Raw genomic sequence first — 23,034 nt, 5'->3', positions numbered from 1 at the left:
AACACGAGTGATCTTCAAAATATTTAGCCGTGAAGTAAGGTATAGGCACCGACCAATCAGAACAGATGGTTGCCGTGGACCTGGGCAGAGTCCTACCTGGTGGGGGCAGAGTGTTGGGGGCAATATTTTCACCACAGGTATGGCTGTCTTGGTAAGGATGTCTGAATATTAGGCCTGGATAATATAGAGTAGAAGTCAAGGGTCGGGGCTCTGGATTCAGGTCCTCTGGGGTTGAATTCTGGCTCTGTTGCTTATCAGCTACGAAAGCCTGGGCAGATTCCTACTTCTCGCTTGCTTTAGTTTCCTCATCATGTACAGCAGGGTTATCACCATCCCTTTCTCAGATTTGTTATGAAGATAAACTCTTGGAATACTTACTCACCTGCTGACTGAGTAACCCCTAATCAATATATGTAGTAGGAAAGTGGGAAATGAATAAATAAAACATACTATATATTTATATAATGGAGTATCATTTAGCAATCAAAATGATTGAACTATATGCATTAACCTAAATAGAGTTCAAAAAAACGTTGAATGAAAAAAGAGCTGCAAAAACAACTTATCTGTGGATGCATATGAGAGATTAAAATAGAGAAATATGGAGGATAACCGCCAAATTAATGATATTGATTATCTCTGGAGAGCCAGGGGAATGTGACTGGGGAGGGGTACAAAATAGATTTCAACTTTCTCAGCAATGTTTTTTGTTTTTTTTTTCAGTCTAAAAAAAATCTGAAGCAAAATGATAAACATATTAGGATTTGTTAATTCTGAGTCATGGCTAGACATTTTTACTTTTCTGTATCTTTAATTTCTTTTAAAAAAGACAGAAAAAAAATATGGTGCCGGGTGTCAGGAGATCTGAGTAGCTAGTACCAGTTCTGCCTCTAATTAGTTGTGTAACTTTGAAACCATCACTTAAACCTTTCTAGATCTGTTTCCTCCTCTGGAAAATCAAGCTAAGAATACCATTTACCTCAAGGGAGTGTTTTTGAGAATTAAATGAGATTTGGAGGGAGTTCTATAATGCTAAAACTCTATTCGAATGTTAGTTAAAATAAAATTGGGTTGTTGGATTGATACTCCCTAAGACTTCTCTAGCTCTAATGGCCGATGGTTAGCGGAGGTGTTTTGTGGAAGAAGCAGGGTAATGTATATAATGTCCTCAGCTCGGGGGCTGGCACCTAGCTTTTAGCAGAGACTGGAGATGCCTACTCAGTGTTTGAGTCTCCCCTCTTCCTCACTAGCAGAGCTCTGATTTTATTCTGGGTGGTGACGTGCCTAGATAAAGAGATATGTTTCCTAGACTTCTGGAGGAGTTGTTGGTTGGGTTTCTGGAAATCTTCAAGAATGCTGTCTCAACTGGGAGAAGTCCCCTTTTTGCCCTATCTTTTCTTTCTTAGAAAAGAGATGATGGCTGGCCTTCCAACAGCCATCTTGGATCACAAGGTGACCTTGAAGATTTAAGCCATGTGCCACGTCCAATGGAGAAGAAAGAAAAAAGTGCCTGGGTCCCTCCTGACTGTGGAACTTCCATTACAGTCTTGGGCTGCCCACTTCAGCCACTTTCTAAAATAGACTTGTATATTATGAAGTCACTTATTTGGGCTACTGTTATATGCACTGACCTTACTTGTAACTGGTACTTTTTTGTTATTCTGAAGATGCTTGTTCTCCTCCAGTGTGTTTTGAATAGATCAACTAATGAAGAGGAGTACAGTGGCATGACACCTGTCCCTCTGTCGGCCATGGAAGGAGAGGAAGTACTCAGTTGCTCTACCTTTCTCACTCACCTGTCTCTTCACTATGAAGGCTCTCAAGGGTGTGCCTCCAGAGGAGAGGAAGCTCAGGGAAGGCTCTGCTGTGTGCCTGGCCCTGTGTACCTTAGCTGTACACCTTAACTCCCATTAGGCTGTTCATCTCGCCCTGTTGGTGAGTGGGGAGGAACCCTTCCCCCGGTAGTCTGAGGTGGCCAGCATTGTATTTGTTGCCCCTGGTCATACTCAAAGGCAAGACAACAGACGGAGACAAAATAGCTCTCCTGGGAATTAGAGAGGAGAAGAGAGACCGTTGATTATAGGTTTTGCCAAATCTTGCAATTATGTGATTCAAAGCTTTCTGTGGCCTGATTCTGAAAATTGCAATATGCACCCCGTAGGGAAAATATTATACCAGTTATAAATGCATACTAATCAATACTAACCAATAAGGAGGACCTCATCTGAACTCTGGAGATGGAGAGCTAGATTATCAGTTTTTAATGCAGCAGGAAGAAGAAAGAGAGACACAAGATGTTCCCCTTAAGCTTTAGTCATAAAGAGGACATAAAAAGGATTTATCAGTCCTTTGGAACTATGTATAATATGCAAGTTCCCATATGAGAAATTCTCTGAAACTTAATGTGAGAGTCCTAGCAATTTCACCCAAGATACAGATATTGGTAAGGAAGAAGGTTTAAAAAGTCAAAAAAGTAAGGAAAGAGAGAGGGAGATGGGCAGAGGGAGGAGAGAAACAAGAAGATATGAAGAAAAGAAGGAAGGGAAGAAGGAAGGGAGGGAGGAAGAAGGAAGGAAGGAAGAAGGAAAGAAGGGAGAGAGGGAGGAATAAGGAAGGAAGGTTCAGAAACCCTCCGATGAGACTTTCTCTACCTCCTTGAGTCAGATGGAAGCCCTTTGTTGGCGTAGGATTAGTGGTCCAGTGACGTTCAAGGTGTGATTTACTTGAATTCAGGAAAGACCCCAGGAGAGATGAGTTTGTTCTAATTAGAGCAGTGGACCCTCAGCATGCCTTCCGTGCGTTTGTACAAAGCCAGGGAGTTCTACGCCATCTCCTAAGGATGTCGCAGAACCTGTGGTGCCTTCAGGAGGTAACTGGAGCCTCATTCTCAGCCTTACCTGGGTTTTGATAAGGATTCTGCCACTTATGAGAAGTGGGCCATGTGTATGCCACTCGACTTCTTGTAGTCTGGTTTTCCTCATTCCTAAATCTTGGGATTTTAACCCGTCTTGTGAAGAGTCACTGGGAAGAATGAAAGAGTCATTGTGAGTGAAAATGCTTGGTAAAGGGATCCTCAATAAATGTCACTTCTGCCCAGTACCCTTCTTCTTTCTCACTCCAGTTGGATATTATTGGAGATGCTCTGGGCTGTCCCCGCTGAGGTGATTCCTGGGTCTGGGGTTATGAGCAGAGAATAACAGAGGGATAGGAAGGGCAGGGCAGTGGGAGAGGTTCAGCCCAATGCCAGCAACAGGAGAGCAAATGTGTTGAAGAATTTAAAAACAATTATAACACTGACTAAAATGGGATTTGCTTTTCATTTTCACCATGTGCCCTGATTCTAAATAATGTCATGATAAAATATCTTCCCTGAAAAAAAAATGTTAGTGATCTAAATTTTAAACAAGGGCTGTGGTTATTGTTGAGTTTCAATGCTATATGTAATCCTCAAATCACAATAAACATTATACTTATTTAATAAGCATTATATTTTATATAGAAGTTAATTCAGAGTATTCCTGGTTATGTAGGAATGAGTTACCTGCTTTTATTTCCAGAATCAGTTCATAGCGGTTTGAAATCATTAGCGATTGCATCATGAGGGTTTGTTTCTCCAGCCCCATTGTACTTCATACTCCTGTGTTTAAACACTAGATTTGAAGTAAAACATGATTGCAAAAGATAAAGAAACAGTATTTGAATTACTTCATTTCTGTCATTCTCTGTGGACATTTTGGGTGTGTATTTGTGTCTAAAATGCGACATAGTGAAACACTGTAAACCTGTGGGGAATAATATTTTTGTGAAGTGCAAATTTTAGTTCACACATGAAATATTTTACTGACTGTGAACAATATCTTTAAAATGGGCATTTTTGTCCATGTATTATTCTACTTTGAAAATTATAATTATTTGTTTTTAAACTGAAGAACAAATCCAGTAAATAAAACATTACCACACACAATTATATCCCTTAACAGTTATCTTATAATTTTTGTAGACCTTTGGATTTTAATAAAATTTATTTAGAAGTTACTGGACAATTCTTTACATAAAATAATATTACAGAATATTGTGAAGAAAGGATCAAAGTCCAAACTGTAAGGTGGATATAAAACTTTTGAATAAATGGTGCTTTTTCCCTTGTATATACATAGAATAAATTTTCTTTTCTACTGGGAAGATTATACATACAAAGTCTAATAAAGGAAATTTGTCACTGCCTGTGAATTTTTCCCTGCATTTCCTGGCCAAGCTATTTTTTATTTCATTTCAAGATTTTGATGAAAATCGTTTTGTTGAAAAGAGGAGGCGATGTTAAAAATGATCTGCTCTGGATATTAAATACGTGAGATGGGCCACTGACTGCAGGTCAGCTTTTCCTGAGCACTGAATGCCCACCGTGGCAGGTGGGCACCCAGAGCACAGGGCTCCCCAGTTGCTTGAAGAGAAAACTTTCTCCGGTTCAGGGCACTGGCTTTTCACGGTCCTGTGGGTTCCAACCTTAAGGAAACTAGCAGCAGCAGTAGTCAAAACAAATAGCTTCTCCAGGCATCAGGCAGATATTTCCATCAATTTCTCTCTCAAATGGTCCAGACTCAGACTTCCTTCAGTCTAGGTCAGATGATTTCACAGTCGCCCCTTAGAATCCACCCACTCATCTGAGTGTGCAGGAAGAGCATCTGCATGGTGACCCTCTCTCCGTGGGACCCTTTCTCAAAGGGTCCTTGATTTCTCCCTCTTGTGCTGTGCAGGGCTTTTTTCTAATGCCCTTTTGACACTGAATTAACCTTAAGTCTTGCCAGGGAGGAAGCTCTGGGTTGGTTTGGACAGCCCTGCGGTACCATCCATGAGACCGTCTGGGAGTTAATTATGCTGTAACCCTTTCGCTGCTTGGAACTCATGAATCTCCCCTCCTCTTTAGCCCCTTTCCCAGGAAAGCTGTTTAGTTATTTCCAGCTGAAGCGGCTCATCGCTTGGAAGAGTCCCCTAGGACTCAACTGCTCACCAAACAATAACCAGACCTTTTTCTGCTCCTGCTAGAAATATTCTGCTTTGCTGGAGACGGTTCTTTGGATGATAAAAGCCCGGGTTTGCATACAGTCAGAGCAGTACCCTCTATCCAATTGGACTGGGCCAGGCCAAGTTAGTATAGTGAGTCACTGGCAGACAGCAGCTAATCATCTCCCCACATGTCATTAACATAGGTGAGCACAAATCCACATCAAACCTGGTTCCTTTTTGAAAGGCCATATTTACAGCCCATTAGTAGTTGGGGCAAGTGAGAACAAGGCTATTGGTGGCAAGAATGCAATCCATCACAGTAATTAAATGGGTTTAAGCGCAGCACTAATCTGGAGAGGTGCGAAGAGTTCTGTTTTCATGTCCTAACAAAAAAATGAACCAAGCCAAGGAGAGTTCCTGTTCACTGTCTCTGTCTCTCTTTTGACCTGTCTCGGCTTCCAGCCTCTCTCTCCATCTCTTTTCTTCTCTGCATTCTGTGTCCCTTTGAATCTCTTTCTCTGTATATGCTTGTCTCTCTCTGGTTCTCCAGCAGATGCCTTTCTCTTTTTACAAAATCTTTCTTCTTCAATTTAACATTACAATGTCTAACAATTTAAGTAAATTCTTCCAGAAATTAAAACAAAACAACCACCACTCTCTTTACTGCCCCTACTTTCAGCACCCCACCCTTTATTTTTGGTCCCCTGCCAGCTGCAGCCAGGGTGATGATGCACTTGGCTATGTGTTTAGATTTCTCATTGAGATTTCAGCGTAGTCCTGGTACTGCCTCACGTCTCCCCTGCTACCTGCTGTGGTTCCGTTTCTTTGGTTCGTGGGCAAAATTTCAAGACACTCAGTTGATTAGATCCCACCCCCATCCCCCCTTTGAGAACCTGAGCTTCCCCATAAAATGCTGACCTCTGGTGCTTACACAAGAAGCGACCAAAAGAGAATCTTGAGCTCCGAGCATATAATTCCTGCCTGCACACTGGAGCGTATCATGGACCCAAGAGTTGAGGTGCTGAAGCGCCGAGGGTACCAGGCTCATTTCACACAGCCTCGAGAAGCAGCTGTCTGCTGAAGGCCCGGCAGCTGTTTAACACACAGAGCAATCGTGCACACCGGTTTAGGATGGGGAATGAAGAAGGGGACCATAGCCAGTTGCAGCCACAGGGGGCACTGGAGGAGGCAAGATGAGGTTACCTCTGGTGCACCTCTCTGCCTCCCAGCCTCAAAGAGGGTGGTGATTCTTCCTTATTTAAAAAAAAACACAAAAAACCCAAAATTGTATACATCATTATGCCAGCCAAGGCTGGCTTCCAAAAATAGCTTTAAAAGTTGCCTCCAGGGAAGCAATGACCCCAGGAGGGAGAATACAAACACTATGAACCACGGTTGCTAAAAGCCCTGCTCCGGGCAGACAAGACAAAGCAAGAATTTAGGGTCTTCAAAGAACACTGGATCAATTTATTTTCCATAAACAGATATTTTATGCTACAGCAGTCACGGTATACCAGAGGAAGAGTATATATTTTTTTCTCCCTGCTACTAAAGCAGCATGTTTTACATTTGTGCAGGGGGCTTCCTTACTGATAAAGGACTGCACAAGGGGTTCTGTGCATTAAAAAGGACTCTAATCAGGAAGATGATGTCTGCATTTTTTATGACATTTCTTTTTCTTTTTTGCGGGGCCTCTCACTGTTGTGGCCTCTCCCGTTGCGGAGCACAGGCTCCGGACGCGCAGGCTCAACGGCCATGGCTCATGGGCCCAGCCGCTCCGCGGCACGTGGGATCTTCCTGGACCGGGGCACGAACCCGTGTCCCCTGCATCGGCAGGCGGACTCTCAACCACTGCGCCACCAGGGAAGCCCTGCTCTGGCTTTTATGGTGATCACAGCTGTCATTTTCTTTATCGTTTGACCACCTATGTATCACTAAACACTATGGTTTAGTTTTGCCTGCTTTGGAACTTTATATAAAGAAAATCATAGCATATACATAGTTTTGTGTCTTTGCCTCTTTCACTACATTTTGTTTATAAGCGTCATTAATGTTAAGTAAATGTCTAGTTTGTTGCAGTATCCTGTTGTATGAACAGGCCACAATTTACCCATTCCCCCTGGCTATTTACCCAGTGCTATGAACATTTGTGTTTGTTTCCCGATGTACAAGTTTCTCTAGGGTTTTTATCCAGAGGTGAGTTATGGCTTGATGATAATATTTAATCTTGAAATCTTGAAGGATCAGGAGGCATTTATAAGTCACCTGCAAGAGAAAGGACATTCCAGGCAGAGGGAACAGGGTGTGTAAAAAGCATAGAGGTGAGATATCCCATGATGTGCTGGGGAATCACAGTCCTGGATTACTGGAGTATAGCACTTGAATAACTCCAAATGGAGTTCCCAGTATGAACAGGGCAGGAAATGTTACAATGCACATTTATAATCTAGGGCAATGGACATATTTTGAGTTATCACCTTCCCAGCACTGGCCACGGCATCCAGTTATAGTGGGACCACGTAGTTGGACCCAGTTGTTGTGGCACAGATCAATCCTGAGCAGTCTTGCTCGGTAGGGATCATCTAAATTTTAAATAGCATGTAGGGTTCATCTTGTATAATCAGGTCTTATCTATTGGTAAGTAGGTGCCTAGTATACCATGTTTTGGAGAATATGAGGCCATGGCTGGTATCAGCAAGAAAGCTTTGATTAATAGTGTGGAAGCCATGTGCCAAGGATTTGCTGACTTTTATCTAAATGCCTCTCTCTGCAGTGGTTCACACACCATGGAGGAGCTCCCACCCCCCAGCATCCAGCTCATGCTGTTGCCCATAGTGTTTACTTTATTACATGTAACGATGCTGCTCTGATCACCAGGGTCCCCATTACAAACTGCATCAGCCATCTGTGTGCCTGCGAAGAGCAGCTCCTGGGGCAAACAACATTTAAACTCCCTTGGCTTTCAAATGACAGGAAGAAGAGGTGCTGAATGTCAAGGTCTTACTTAAGGAATGATAAAACAATGAGCTCTGTGTGCTACCATGAGAGCAACCACATTTACTATAGATGAAACCAAATAGCAATTTATATTCTGAGTCTCTCTCTTAAGCCAAAATGATCTCAAGATTCTGTCCTACACGCTGAAGTGGCACAATGTATTTATAGCAAGCTAGTCTGAGTCACTGTTCTGAAAGTGTCAATTTCCTGGTATTAAAAAAAAAGCCCTCTGTATTAGACCAAGGCTTTGCCTAAGGTAGCCTGGGTTATGGGACACATATATCAAATTCAGTGACCACGAAGAAACAGGTCTGTGTGTCAAGTTAATATTATCAATGGATTATTTGTGCACCTGTGGAAGAACAAAGGTGAGTTTCCTTGTTAAGCGGCCATCTTTTGAGTGTCGCCGAGCAGTGGTAGCCAGACCATGAGGGCAGACCACAGTCATGTGCAGTGGTACATGGTAAACCTCAAGGACCTTTGACTTAATAAATAGAGATAAGAAACTAGACATTTCCAATGTCATATGAGTATATCCAAGATTAGTGCCTGTTTGTCCATGGTGGAAAAAAAAAACCACAAAGTATTTTAATGCTGATACAGAGGCCATAAATGCCAGTAGAAACCATTCTTTATTGTGTGAACTTGGATGGGTTCTTGGCCATCCCCAGGTCTCAGTTTTCTTATTTTTAAAATGAGAAAAAGACCTCGCAGCATTGTTTACTGGGATCTCATCGAGGGAGATTATGTATGTGAAAGTCGTCTTTAAATTGTATAGCATTCTGCAAAGATTAGGTGTTATTATTCCCTCATAAGTTTATTGCAAGGTTCAAAGGAGATCATGTGCGTGAAATTACTTGGAAAAGAACTTGGAAAAATTGGTCTGGAAAAGTACACGTGTAAGGTGGTAGTTGAAGTGAGAGTACCAGAGCTTTTAGTTTTGGGTGTCTAGAGAGAGTGCGAGAGGTATATGAAAGAGGGTATAAGGGCATTTATGAAAATACAAGGTTTAGAGCATTTTAAAAACAGGCATGTGGTTAATTCAATAAAAATGGAAGATGAACCCTGGAATTTTATAGAACAGAAGCATCAATGTCAGTGGAGCTGTGAACAGGAAATCATTGTTCAGCCAGCGAGTCCATGTGGCATTTTATGTTTAATAGGCATATTTGATGATAAGAAAGAGAGACTGACTCAGGTTACAACGAGGAAATAGAGATTCATGGATGGGTAGATGCAGGCATTCATCTGCACCATCCCTCATGGGAAATTACAAAGAGCCGAGTCACGTGGAGAATGGAATGTGCAGCAGGAACTGAGAGGTTATGCAGGGTCAAAAGCAACTCTAGGAACTGGATTATCATGTTGCCCTAGAACGACAGGGGTTTTCTAATTTTCCACCGTCCAAGCCACTCCACAAACCAAGCAGATCACCGTCGCTCCTGTGCATCACTCGGTCTCTGCTTTCTAGAGCCCCAGGCTTATCTTAGCTCCTGCTGTCCATGCTTTCCCTCGCCCATGGCTCCCGTTCCTCTAGGTTTCTGCTGAATGCCTCTCAGCTTCTGTTTCCTTCCCACCTTCCAAGCCACGAATCTCTTTCTTTCTCTCTCTGATTCTCAATGTAGCTTCTTCAGCAGAGAGAATCCGAGTGGTTCCATTTATCCCCATCGTCTTTGCTGGATGTGACGTTTGTGTCGGGCCAACTCAGAGACTGGCTGCGCGTAGGTCAGGCTTTTGTACCTGGACCAGTTACCTGGGAGGTAGGGTGGCATGATATGAACATCGTCATTTACGCTTCAAGACCCCTCAGTTGGGGCTGTAGGTTGGGCCCTCTTGGAGCGGCGTGGGGCAGGGGTCTGTTGGCGGGTGTTCTGCAGCCTTGGTACCATGTGAGGACTTGGAGTTCCGTGGCTTACTTCCCGTTCCTCAGTAGGCAGGAGCAGCGGCTCAAGTCAAGCACTTTCTGCAGAGGCTGATGATGGTAAAAGAGAAGAGTAAGGAGAAGTAGAAGGGGAGGAAGAAGAGGAACCATGCAGGGATTCTGAAGTGTCTTCTCCTCAAGGCACTATGGAAAGAGACACAAAATGCAAGCTTTAAAGGGTCAGGACTATTAGGCTTGGCCCCAAACAAGCATTGTTTTGGGTTCTGGTTCTTCTGCCTAAAGTCGGTTCAAAGTAGCTTCTTCGACACAATTAGGAATCTCAGGATGTTGGCACAGAAAGACACCTTGAGGTCAGCCCTTCTTCACTGTGCGTGGTCTAGCAGCTTCTTCTCGGAGAGGTGGGAGGGGGAGGCCTCTGACCTGCAATCGCTGAACAGAGGAGTGAGCTCTGCCAAGGAGATTCCCTGCCGCGGAGCTGCCCGCTCTGGTCAGCTGGTGTCTGCTCGGGCACGTGTGCAGGTGGAAATGTTATTGGCTTGAAGAGCTACCCATTCCATTTGGAGCAGTGGGCCTGCAATTCTTGCCAATCTTCCCTTTACATGCTTTTTCTGTAAGGGGTGGTGTATTTTCTCTAAGATTTGTCTTCAGCCTTCTGAGTGTTTACACTCCATCTCTCCGTGTCCCGTTGCCACCTCCGATTTGCTCAGCTGCAGGCTTGTGGCCCAAGGGCCAGAAGAGGAAGCCACCTTGGCCTCCAGGTGCCTGGGAAGGCTGTGGCCACAAACAGCAAAAACAAAACAACAACAGCAATAAAAGGCCTCCATCATCAGCCTCCCAACCTGATCACACAACAACAGCTGTCCTGGGTGAACCTTTGTACAAGTTTTGTCTTCTGCCAGCAAACAACCAAAACTATGGCCACTGGAGTTTTTAAACATTTCACGTGGTGTAGAGGCAGCTGAGATGCTCATGGTTCTGAACTGACAGACAAAATAACCAAATATGCATTGGGTATCTGCTCCGTGTGGCATGGGGCAAGTTACTTGGTCTCTGCGCTTTACATTGTTTCTTATCTGAACACTGGGCTATTCATTTTCTTAGCCCTGTGCCTCGCTTTCAGGAAATGTATAAGAAACATTACTTATTAATATGATATACTGTTTCATTTAGTCATCCTGGGAACTTTCTGAGGCTCAGAGAACTCAAGTAATTTGCTGAAGTTCTAGAAGGCAGTAAGTGATGGAGTTCAAATAGGGAACCACTCTTCTTGCTTGAGTGAGATGGTGTTTGCACGCCACCAGACGTTCCCGCGACACCCCCTGTAGTTGGGATGAGGTTCTGGAGAAGGTCCCAGTGCTGGAAACTTCCTCCCTGATTTTCTTTCCCTCCCGAAGGGGGCTGGGCAGGGGGCACCCCAGTGTACACTCTGGATCTGAGTCTCCTCGCCACAGATTCAGGAGCTCCACGCAGCCCCTGCCTCCAGGGCCCTTTCCTTCTGGGCGTCTTGTGGGCCTCGTCAAAGCCCCCCACCCCGCTGCCCTGATGGGCAGCAGGATCCTGGACTCTGGAGGTGTTTGAGGAGCACATGCCTCTGCCTGTGGTTTGGACCGTTTGCCACTCCCTACAGGACCTCAAGCACAGCATCTAGGCTCCTGACCTTGGCAAAGCAACCTCGTGCTCACCAAGGCTCACTTTCTTCAAGCTAGGGTGGCTAATGTGCACAGAATTACTCCGTAAGATTTATAGAGGGCCCCGCATGAAACCTGCCAGCTTTTATTTCTTAGGTGATGAAAAAGGTGGCCCTTACGGTGGAAGGCTGCGTGGCCGGCCACCACTCCCGAACCAGTCGTGTCAGCTCGAGTTCCAGAGAGTCCAGGGGACGGCGCGGGCAGGGTTTTATTGCCACCTCGAAATAGGCAGATTGGCAGCTCTCCATTTTCTCCTTCCCCGACAGATGTGGTTGTGGAGCCTGTTCTCAGATGCCCGCCAGGGTCCCAGGAGACAGAAGTCAAAACGCGAGTGAAGGGAAAATTAGAATTCAGTGAAACCAGGGAGAGGAAAGGACTTTGGGAGAAGGACTTGGTGTAGGTCATCTGGAAAGTACGTACCCTTAGGAGGTGTGCGTAACAACGGCCTCGAGGAGAGGGTGGGCTGGGGTGGGCAGGGGTGGGCAAGTGTCTGTGGGCCCAGCAATGCACCCCAGTGCGTACGTGACCACATGCAAACACCTAAAACAGGTGTCTCCTGAGAGGCCGCCACCAGCGGATTATGCAGTCACTCAATTTCCGGCTTGCTTGTCTCACTCAAGAAAAGATTTAGACTGTTTCCACCATCCTTCCACAGACCACTGCTAAATGACCAGATGGGAAGCAGTCTACTGCTGACCTAACTGCCAAGCGGGCCACGAGCGTTCCAGACAGTGTGGGATTTGTAGCAAAGGAATTAGTGTTATTCTTCCCCCGCTCCCTGAAGAAGCAAAGGCCTTCACCTTTGACCTTGGCATTCCCTTGTTGCTTTCTTCTGTTCCACGACACCTAGGCTTGATATTATTTATCCTGGGTCTTCTTGTGAATATTGGCTGGATTCTAACTTATATGGAATACAATTCAGAAGACCGAGGCTTTCCAAGTTTCAGACCTCCTGAGAGAGCTGTGAGTGCGTGTGTGTTAAAGAAGAGCTCTCAACTTATCTCGTGGCTGAAAGCCCTCCGGAGATCTCTGAGCTTAATCTGAGGAATCAAGCAGGTTGGTGAGCCCCTGTCTGATGGGTTCTACCAAAATGTGATAAAACAGGGTCATGAAAAATGGTGGCCTGAGTTCATTATGGTCCTGTATGGGGCTCTGTACAGGTACACCAGGCCATAACTCATCTGCCTTGTGACAGGTTTTATTACTCTGTTTTAGTGCCATTCTGAGGAGTGAGGGGAATTGCCTTACAAAACAGACGTGGGAGACTTTTTTCACCTGCCCAGTCCTGTGGACAGGCCTAAGGCTCCAGCCCGGTGACTCACTGTTGTGGTATTATATGCCTCAAGATTAAGTGTGTGCTGTGGAAAGTGTGGAACAGGATTTATCAGTGAGAGTTCTTCCTTTGAAGTATCGGGCAGGCTGCTTTGCTGATGGTCTCTGGAACCCGGCCAAGCCCCAGTACGCTGTGAAAATAGCCATCTAGGTTTTCTTGGCGTGCGAGCACATTGGCACTTGATCCTCAGACCTCCACTCTTTCTGATGTTTTTGAGGCGAGTGTTCTTGGGAATCAGGGCCTGGGGCCAGATTGCAACCCTGCCTGTGTGTGCCCCATCCAAACACGGTCTTGCTGGCTCCAGATACGGATGGTCACACCAACCTGAATAAGAATATCCTTGAGTTCCAACATGCAGGCTGGCTTTGAGTTGCTTTTAAGCACTGATGTGTGAATTTCTGTAACCTGCATTTCCTGCTGCCCTGCCCCCACCAACAATGTGTCGATGCTTAAAGCTTTTCACAGCAGCTATGCCTTCCACAGCAGTGCACCTTTCCTGTCCAGCTTGAAACTAAAGCAATGCGTGTGTGGAGAAAAACCTCGGTGACGCCGTTATAACTCTACCAGTAAATTAATGGAAAAAACCCCATCTTTCTCTAGTGAAAAATCCATCATCGATTTACCTGCATCTCCCTCCTCCCACCTCTACTCATCGTCATACTGTTATTAATTCTGAGAACAAAGGACATAAAAAGCTAATTACATTAGGTTCCCAGACACCCTTCCAGAGGTTAGTCTCTCAGTCACACTTCTCATCACCCAGCTATGTGTCAGAAAGAGCTTCCATGTAAATGCAGATTTCCCAATCGACTCCCCATTCCAGGCTTCCCTCCAGCCTGGGAACCAGACTCTGTCCTTCCTGATTTTAATCTTGCCAACCTGTGTTGGAGAACCTGCCTATAACCTGGCCGAGCATCTCTCTTTCTTTTAGCTTTGTGAGTGGGCAGACCATGTAATAAAGGCAACTTGATATGACTGTACTTGAATCGTAGAGTGGGCTCAGGAAGCTGTCAGTTCCATGTCCATTGACCTCTTGGTTGAAAACATAATTGAATGTGGTTGCAGGTTGGGCTCTGTTAGGTGTTGAATTATGTCTCCTCCTCCACTCATATGCTCAAGTTTTAACCCCTAGTACCTTAGAATGTGACCTTATTTGGAGATAGGGTTCTTTGCAGAAGTAATCAAGTTAAAATGAGGCCATTAGAGTGGGCCCTAATCCAATATGACTGGTGTCCTTATAAAAAGGGGAAATTTGGAGACAGACCCACACAGAGGGAGAACGTCATGTGAACATTAAATCGCCATCTGCAAGTCAGGGAAAGAGGCCTAGAAGAGATTCTTCTCTCACAACCCGCAGAAGGAAGCAGCCTGCCAACACCTTGATTTGGGACGTCTAGCCTCCAGAACCAAGAAAATAAATTTTTTTTTTTTTTTTTTGGGGATACGCGGGCCTCTCACTGCTGTGGCCCCTCCCGTTGCGGAGCACAGGCTCCAGACGCGCAGGCTCAGCGGCCATGGCTCACGGGCCCAGCCGCTCCGCGGCATGTGGGATCTTCCCGGACCGGGGCACGAACCTGCGTCCCCTGCATCGGCAGGCGGACTCTCAACCACTGCGCCACCAGGGAAGCCCCAGGCTGTGGTACTTTATTACAGCAGCTCTAGCAAACTAATACAGGGACCTTGGGCAGCAGACTCTGAGGCAGAGATTAAAATGAAGGAAGTTTGTAAGGGAGCACTCTTGGGATAAACTCCTGTGGAAAAGAAGAGAAAGAAGCAGCCTGGGAAGTGGGAGATATGGAGATGTGATGGAGTCCCAGTGAAGGCCTCAGCTGACTCCACGGGATGCTCTGGATCTGGGGGATGGCCCTTCATGGTTGGGAAATGGGTTTGAGCCTCTGTACGCCCTGGTCGATCCATCATTGCGTGAGGGCTGCCTCTGGAAGGAGGTATGACCTTGGGGGAGGCAGTTTTCTTCAGCCAAAGCGATTCCTGAAGAGGGTCAACGGTTGGGGATGATCTTTTGGGATCAATCCCAGAGTTGGGGGCATAGTCCTTCATTCCTCAGGGGGGATCCGGGTGGTACATCACAGCATCCACCATAAAATCAAGGTGAAGGATGGCTTATCACATTTCAGGATTTTCGAATGGAGTTGAGCTTTGTAAGGTGTGGTGCTCTGTTTGGTCCTCCTTTCCTCCTTTACCTTCTAGATGAGGCAGGCTGTGGTTCCTCACAGCCTTTGAACCTGCTCTGGGAGAGCAGTGGGCGGAGGTGTATCAATCAGTATCTAGAGAGGAAGACAGAAACTACTTTGGATGCTTCAGATAGAGGGGATTCATAGAGAAAGAAGGTTCCAAAGGTGAAAGAGCTGGGGGAGCACAGAGAGACGGCGATCTTCCCCAGAGATCAGGGGGATGGTTTTGACCTGGGGTTGGAAGCTTTAAGCCCACACTCCCTGCTGAGCTGCTTCAGTGCCGCTGCTGTTGGCTGTAGGCTGGTCTCTCTGAACAGGAACTCAGGATGCCACACACTCATGCTGGTGAAACCAGGGCTGACGCTGCTTCAGCTCAGAGTCACCTCTGGAGCCGCAGGAGCTCACAGTTGCTGGTACCAAACTAGTTGATGAAACCACCAGCATCAGATAAAAAAGACTACTTCTTCCTCCTGCTTTCTGGCAAGGGGACCGGCTCCTAGTCGCCTACAGTAGAGAGGAGAACATAGAAGAAAGGGCAGGGGTCTGGGACAGCAGACAGCCCAGTTTCTCGCAGACTTGCCCCTGCTGTGTCTCTAGTCAGGGGACGGTCCCGAGAGGGAGGATCAATGGCCAGGAATGGAGGTCACAGAGCCGTGGCCAGGAAGGCCCTCCCCGAGGCTGAGGAGGGGGCCCATCCAGGGAGTAGTGTACAACGCTAGAAGTTGATGGGTCTTCCACTGCCACCTGCTTCCTGTCGCACATCCCTCTACTCCCTCTGAGGAGAACAGAACTTTCCCAAATGGTCTCAGGCCAAGGTCAGCTTGGTGAAATGGAACTTTGTTTCTGGAGGGGACCTGAATTGTGATCTTGTTGTAGAAACCGGGTCTGCAGGCTCTCAGCCGGTACCGTCCTGACCACGCCATGGCACCGCTGCAGCCCTCCCTCCCTGTTCCTTTCCTTCTGACTCCTGACAGGAATGGTGGGTCACCACTAGGGCACAAGGGACATGACCACAAAGGGAAAACGAGATCAACCAGACTCCTAGTTTGGTTGACAAGGTATCTGACTATCCAAGTCAGATACCTTGTCAGGCTGGTGCCTCAAATGACTTTCTGGTTATTGCGTCGACCAAATAAATGTTCCATGGCACATTTATTTCTCTGGCACATTTAATAAAATAATAGCATGTACCTTATTGTGAATAAAACTTCTGACATTTACTACCTATTAATTTTTCAAAATCATTTAATATCATTTTCTTCATTCTTTCGGCAGCCACATGACACATCCTAAACTGGCCTTCTTCATCCATCCATTTGTTTTTTCAAAAAATATTTACTGGGCGCCAACCATGGACAAGTGTTTGTAGTACATACAGTGGAGGGAATACTGAGAAGCAAAAGAAATACCCTTATTGAGAAGGAGTTTACCCCTACTAAGAAGGAGTCCACTTTAACAAATAAAATAACTACATTAAAGAAATCTACCAAGGGGCTCCCCTGGTGGCGCAGTGTTTGAGAGTCTGCCTGCCAGTGCAGGGGACACGGGTTCATGCCCCGGTCCAGGAAGATCCCATGTGCCGCGGAGCGGCTGGGCCCGTGAGCCATGGCCGCTGAGCCTGCGCGTCCGGAGCCTGTGCTCCGCAACGGGAGAGGCCACAACAGTGGGAGGCCCGCGTACCGCAAAAAAAAAAAAAAAAAAAATCTACCAAGAGTTCAGATTGGTAAACAACCTAAGCCATCTCAATAAACAGTCTCCTTCTTCTTGAATCCTGAGGTGACACAGTCAGCAGCATTCAACTCTAAGATTCAAGTTAATGTCTTATTATTTTGAACATCATCTGACTCTAGATTGAGATGTGTTTGCTGTAAGGTCGCTTGGAAGCATCTCCCTTTGTCCTTATGGGAAGTGACTGAGCAGGCTTGGTGTCTTCCACGTTGCTTAGCTTCGTAGATACAAAATAAGCAGTATGTTGTATTCCTTCTGCCAAAGCATGGGCTTGGTATAAATTTTTCCACAGACCGCTGAATTCAACAGCCCGTGCGTGGTGGTTCAACACGGGCGAGGACAAAGTGGCATGTGATAAAAGTTGTCATGAAAGACATCTGGGACTTCACTCTGCACTGCTCCTGGCGCCAGATCCTCAGATTACACAGCAAATTCAAAGGTGCTGCCACAGACCAAATTCTTCTCACTTGGGAATTTTACCCACCGACCAGACCCCATATTGCTCGTAAATTTGAGACCTTGTGAGAAGTTTTATCAAACCGAGACTGCAGATAAGTGACTCGTAACCACCATTTTGCATATTATTCTGGCCACCTAGCAATTTCTTCAAATCATGGGCTATTTCAGAATATTTCCCCAAATCATACTTCTGATTTCAAACCACAAACTGAACCCATTCCTTTCTCTTTTGAGCTGCCACTCAGCTCCGCAGAAGCATGGATGTTACCATGGTTTCCTTAGTGATGCATCTGTTACAAAGTGGAGAGAGAGTGGTTGGAGGAGGCAAAGAAGGAGAAGGAGAAGGGGGCTGCATCCTCCCCATCTGTAGGGTGCCAGCTAGATGCTACTGCTTTGCATTTGGGCTGATCTTCCCCTGTGAGAGGTTGCCCTCAGGCCATAAAAGCTTCCTTCGCTCACTTCGAAATCATTTTTTTTTACATCTTTATTGGAGTATAATTGGTTTGCAATGGTGTATTAGTTTCTGCTGTGTAACAAAGTGAATCAGCTATCCATATACATATATCCCCATATCTCCTCCCTCTTGCATCTCCCTCCCACCCTCCCTATCCCACCCCTCTAGGTGGTCACAAAACACCGAGCTGATCTCCCTGTGCTATGCGCTGCTTCCCACTAGCTATCTATTTTACGTTTGGTAGTGTATATATGTCCATGCCACTCTCTCACTTCATCCCAACTTACCCTTCCCCCTCCCTTTGTCCTCAAGTCCATTCTCTATGTCTGTGTCTTTATTCCTCTCCTGCCCCTAGGTTCTTCAGAACCACTTTTTTTGTTTTTTTTTTTTAGATTCCATAGATAAGTGTTAGCATACGGTATTTGTTTTTCTCTTTCTGACTTACTTCACTCTGTATGACAGTCTCTAGGTCAATCCACCTCGCTACAAATAACTCAATTTCGTTTCTTTTTATGGCTGAGTAATATTCCATTGTATGTATGTGACACATCTTCTTTATCCATTCATCTGTTGATGGACACTTAGGTTGTTTCCATGTTCTGGTTATTGTAAATAGAGCTGCAATGAACATTGTGGTGCATGACTCTTTTCGAATTATGGTTTTCTCAGGGTATATGCCCAGCAGTGGGATTGCTGGGTTGTATGGTAGTTCTATTTTTAGTTTTTTGAGGAGCGATACTGTTCTCCATAGTGGCTGTATCAATTTACATTCCCACCAACAGTGCAAGAGGGTTCCCTTTTCTCCACACCCTCTCCAGCATTTATTGTTTGTAGATGTTTTGATGATGGTCATTCTGACCAGTGTGAGGTGATACCTCATTGTAGTTTTTTTTTTTTTTTTTTGCAGTATGCGGGCCTCTCACTGTTGTGGTCTCTCCCGTTGCAGAGCACAGGCTCCGGACGCACAGGCTCAGAGGCCATGGCTCACGGGCCTAGCCGCTCCGTGGCCTGTGGGATCTTCCCGGACCGGGGCGTGAACCCAGGTCCCCTACATCGGCAGGCAGACTCTCAACTACTGTGCCATCAGGGAAGCCCTGTAGTTTTGATTTGCATTTCTCTAATGATTAGTGATGTTGAGCATCCTTTCATGTGTTTGTTGGCAATCTGTATATCTTCTTTGGAGAAATGTCTATTTAGGTCTTCTGCCCATTTTTGGATTGGGTTGTTTGTTGTTTTGATATTGAGCTGCATGAACTGCTTGTATATTTTGGAGATTAATCCTTTGTCAGTTGCTTCATTTGCAAATATTTTCTCCCATTCTGAGGGTTGTCTTTTGGTCTTGTTTATGATTTCCTTTGCTGTGCCAAAGTTTTTAGGTTTCATTAGGTCCCATTTGTTTATTTTTGTTTGTATTTCCATTTCTCTAGGAGGTGAGTCAAAAAGGATCTTGCTATGATTTATGTCATAGAGTGTTCTGCCTATGTTTTCCTCTAAGAGTTTGATAGTGTCTGGCCTTACATTTAGGTCTTTAATCCATTTTGAGTTTATTTTTGTGTATGGTGTTAGGGAGTGTTCTAATTTCATTCTTTTACATGTAGCTGTCCAGTTTTCCTAGCACCACTTACTGAAGAGGCTGTCTTTTCTCCATTGTATACTCTTGCTTCCTTTATCAAAGGTAAGGTGACCATATGTGTGTGGGTTTATCTCTGGGCTTTCTATCCTGTTCCATTGACTTATATGTCTGTTTTTGTGCCAGTACCATACTCTCTTGATTACTGTAGCTTTGTAGTATAGTCTGAAGTCAGGGAGCCTGGTTCCTCCAGCTCCATTTTTCTTTCTCAAGATTACTTTGGTTATTTGGGGTCTTTTGTGTTTCCATACAAATTGTGAAATTTTTTGTTCTAGTTCTGTGAAAAATGCCATTGGTAGTTTGATAGAGATTGCACTGAATCTGTAGATTGCTTTGGGTAGTATTCACTTCGAAATCTTGAAGGGTGTTCTGTGCACTGGGCCTGTTCCCTTTTTAACTCTTAGAAAAGACAGCTAATTTTTTCTGATACATCTGACAAGTTTCCCTGAGAGAGCAGAAAAGGGAAGGCAGTTCTGCGGTGCCACAGTCATATACGGGCTTACCTTGAAACTACTAGTTTCATTAGCCTTGATATTCTAATTATATCTCTGCGTTTCACCCTGCCACACTATTGCTCAAACAAGTTGGCTCAGAAAATAATTGCCATGTTCTTGCATAAAGAATACACAAAACAAAGGGCTATTGTTCCAGGGCTGGAAGGAGTATTTTTCGATTGTTTCTCATTCCCGTCTGTGTTTTCAATAGAAACCAGCCCCGAATGTTCAGGAAGGCCTCCAAGGAATTGGGCCCCATCGAGGATAGGCCTGCCAGGGTGTGGGCTTACCCGACAGGTTTCTGACTAGTCATGGCTCTGTCAGAACTCCAGAACAACGTTTACTAAATTTCTCTTTGGCTGCTAGACAATCTGTTGTCTATTTCTCAGAGGTTCTTTCCTGGGTAGAGGTACTTCAGTGTTGCCACCAACTCCATGGAGTATGAGAGCCACCAGGAAATTTAACTTTCACTTTGTTTGTCAGTGATGGGGCAACAATGCAACATTTTATATTTGCAAGCTGATGGGATTTTACAGGATAGTTAATTCCCGGGCTGCTAGGGAACCTCCATTAATCCCGCTTTGAGATGAGGAAAATAGGATATGGAAAAGGAAAGTAAATTTTTTGGAATTTCCCCATCCATGATTCTGTGTTGATATAGAATTCCAGAATGATTGATTTTCCTAGCCCATGTCAGAAATTTCTCAAAATTGAAAAGAGAAATCCTAGGGTAGTATATGGCAGTAAAGGAGAACTCGCTGCCTCATGGGAGACGCATGTCTCTCTAGGAGGATGGGCATAGGGCATCATTTTCCATGGGCATCAGGTACACTCTTTTGAGATATTAGGGTTCTGTAATCTGTCCAGCTTTGGACTTAGTGATGTTGTGAATCAAGAGACATAGAAGATATGGTTCCTAATCTTTCAAAATATCTACAGTCTGGTTGGAGAGGTAAAGTTCATACAGATGAATTAATAAAGTAACAATACCAGATAGTATATATACCTGTGCTAAGTGTTTATAGGTCAGAGTTTCTTCTCTGGCCATCAGAGCAGAGAAAGGGCAGAGAACCCCAAGCCTCAGAGTAACCAGGGAAGACTTCTTGAAGAAGGAGAGAATTAAATTGCGGAGAAGAGAAGGAAGGTCTAATAGGTCCTTAATTTTCTGAGAGCCCAGTTTCACCAATACCACGATGGTATTTCATTTCTCCCATAAGCCACAGTCAAACACAAAGAGTTTTTGCCTCTGCAGTGACAAGCAGAGAACCATGGGGCCATGTAGGGATGCAAACTATGGCAGGCTCCCCCCTAGCTGAGTGGCTCACGTCTCTTCCCCTCAGATTGATGACAGAAAAGTACAGGCCATGGACCTTCCAGGTTGCTCTAGTATATTTCAAAATGGGGAGATCTAGTATGAGGCACAGAGGCGCAAATGATAGAGAGTCTGATCGGGCTAGAGGTGAAAGCTTGTGTAAGAAAGCAATAGAGAACAAGGTTTGCTGGAACGGTGGTAGCTTAGTGCTAAAGAGTATTGATGCAGTAATTAAGGGGTAATTATTAGTTTTATTGGGCAGGCTAGTGACATGGACAAAGTGTTCTTTGTAGAAATACTTGAATGGAAGAGGGACACTGAAAGGATTGGAGGGAAGAGAAAACTAAAGTCATACAGATGAGTTAGGATGCAGATTGTATGAGGGGATGGAGACAGCAAAGGCAGAAAAGAAAGGGCCAATCAGCAAGATTTTGCAGATGACAAACGTACATAGACTGAGGAAGATGATGAAAATGAAGGAGGAGGAGAAAAGAAGGTGATGGTCTGAGTAGTCCCCTGCAGCTTCCCAATACTCCAAAGTGGTTTTCCACCTTCGTACGTGCTGGGTGATATTTCACAGGCAACATACTCCATGGTCCCATAGTAGTATTTTTTTAATCTTTAAAAAAATTTTTAAATTGTGGTAAAATGCACATAACATACCATTTACCATCTTAACCATCTTTGAGTGTACAGTTCAGCAGCGTTAAGTACATTCACGTTGTTGTGCAACTAATCTTTAGAACTCTTTTCGTCTTGCAAAACTGAAACTGTATACCCATTAAACAACTGCCCATCTCTCTCTTTCCAGCCCCTGTCAACCACCCTCCTACTTTTGGTCTCTCTGAGTTTAACTATTCTCATACAGTATTTGTTTTGTGACTGGTTTATTTCACTTAGCATAATGTCCTCAAGGTTCATGCATGTTGTAGCAGGTGTCAGAATTTCCTTCCTTTTTAAGGCTGAATATAACATTCTATTGGATTTATGCACCACATCTGGTTTATCCGTTCATCCATCCATCAATGGACACTTGGGGTAACTTCCATCCTTTGGCTATGGTAAATAATGCTGCTATGAACGTAGTGCGCAAATATCTCTTCGAGCCCCTGCTTTCAGTTCTTTTGCATATATATCCAGAAGTGGAATTGTTGCATCATACATAATTCTACATTCAACTCTGAGTAATTGCCATACTATTTTCCGTAGCAGCTGTAGCATTTACATTCCCCCCAACAGTGCACAAGGTTTCCAATTTCTCCACATCCTTGCCAACACTTATTTTTTAATTTTTATTTGTTTGTTTTTAATAGTAGCCATCCTAATGGGTAGGAGGTGGGCCATGGTTGTATACTGAGGATGTGCAATTTCTTTCACTAACTGTAATTCTATCTCTGTCTCTGCCATTTAAGAAAGCACATTGGACTACATGGGCTTATGAGTGACTCCAGAGTGGTGAGACCGTTGAGTCAGCTCTAATTTGTAAGGGAACTCATTCCCACGCTTTGGTATTCCCTTATGAGTATCAACTTATTTGTGACACTCCTCGTAAGTCATTGCGTTATAGCAGTCAGTTTGAATTGAGTTTTCAATGCAGAATGGATTCGTCTTACATACCCAGTGAAAATAACACACTCTCCCCTGCAAAAAAGAAAAGAGAAAAGCAAAAGGACAACAGAAAGCTCATCACAGAACATGATTTTATATTGTCTCGTCCCAAGTGGTTCAGTCCGTGACACTTGTTAGAAACAATGTCCCTCTTTATCTACAGAAACTCTGTAGCCCAAGGTTTGGAAAACAAGCCAGAGCATTTATCCTTCCTCTCTTAGGTAGATATTTAATGATTATATTTTTGAGAGTG

Source organism: Pseudorca crassidens, chromosome 3 (genome assembly GCF_039906515.1).
Source record: "Pseudorca crassidens isolate mPseCra1 chromosome 3, mPseCra1.hap1, whole genome shotgun sequence".
Lineage (NCBI taxonomy): Eukaryota > Metazoa > Chordata > Mammalia > Artiodactyla > Delphinidae > Pseudorca > Pseudorca crassidens.
This window is presented reverse-complemented; position numbering follows the sequence as displayed.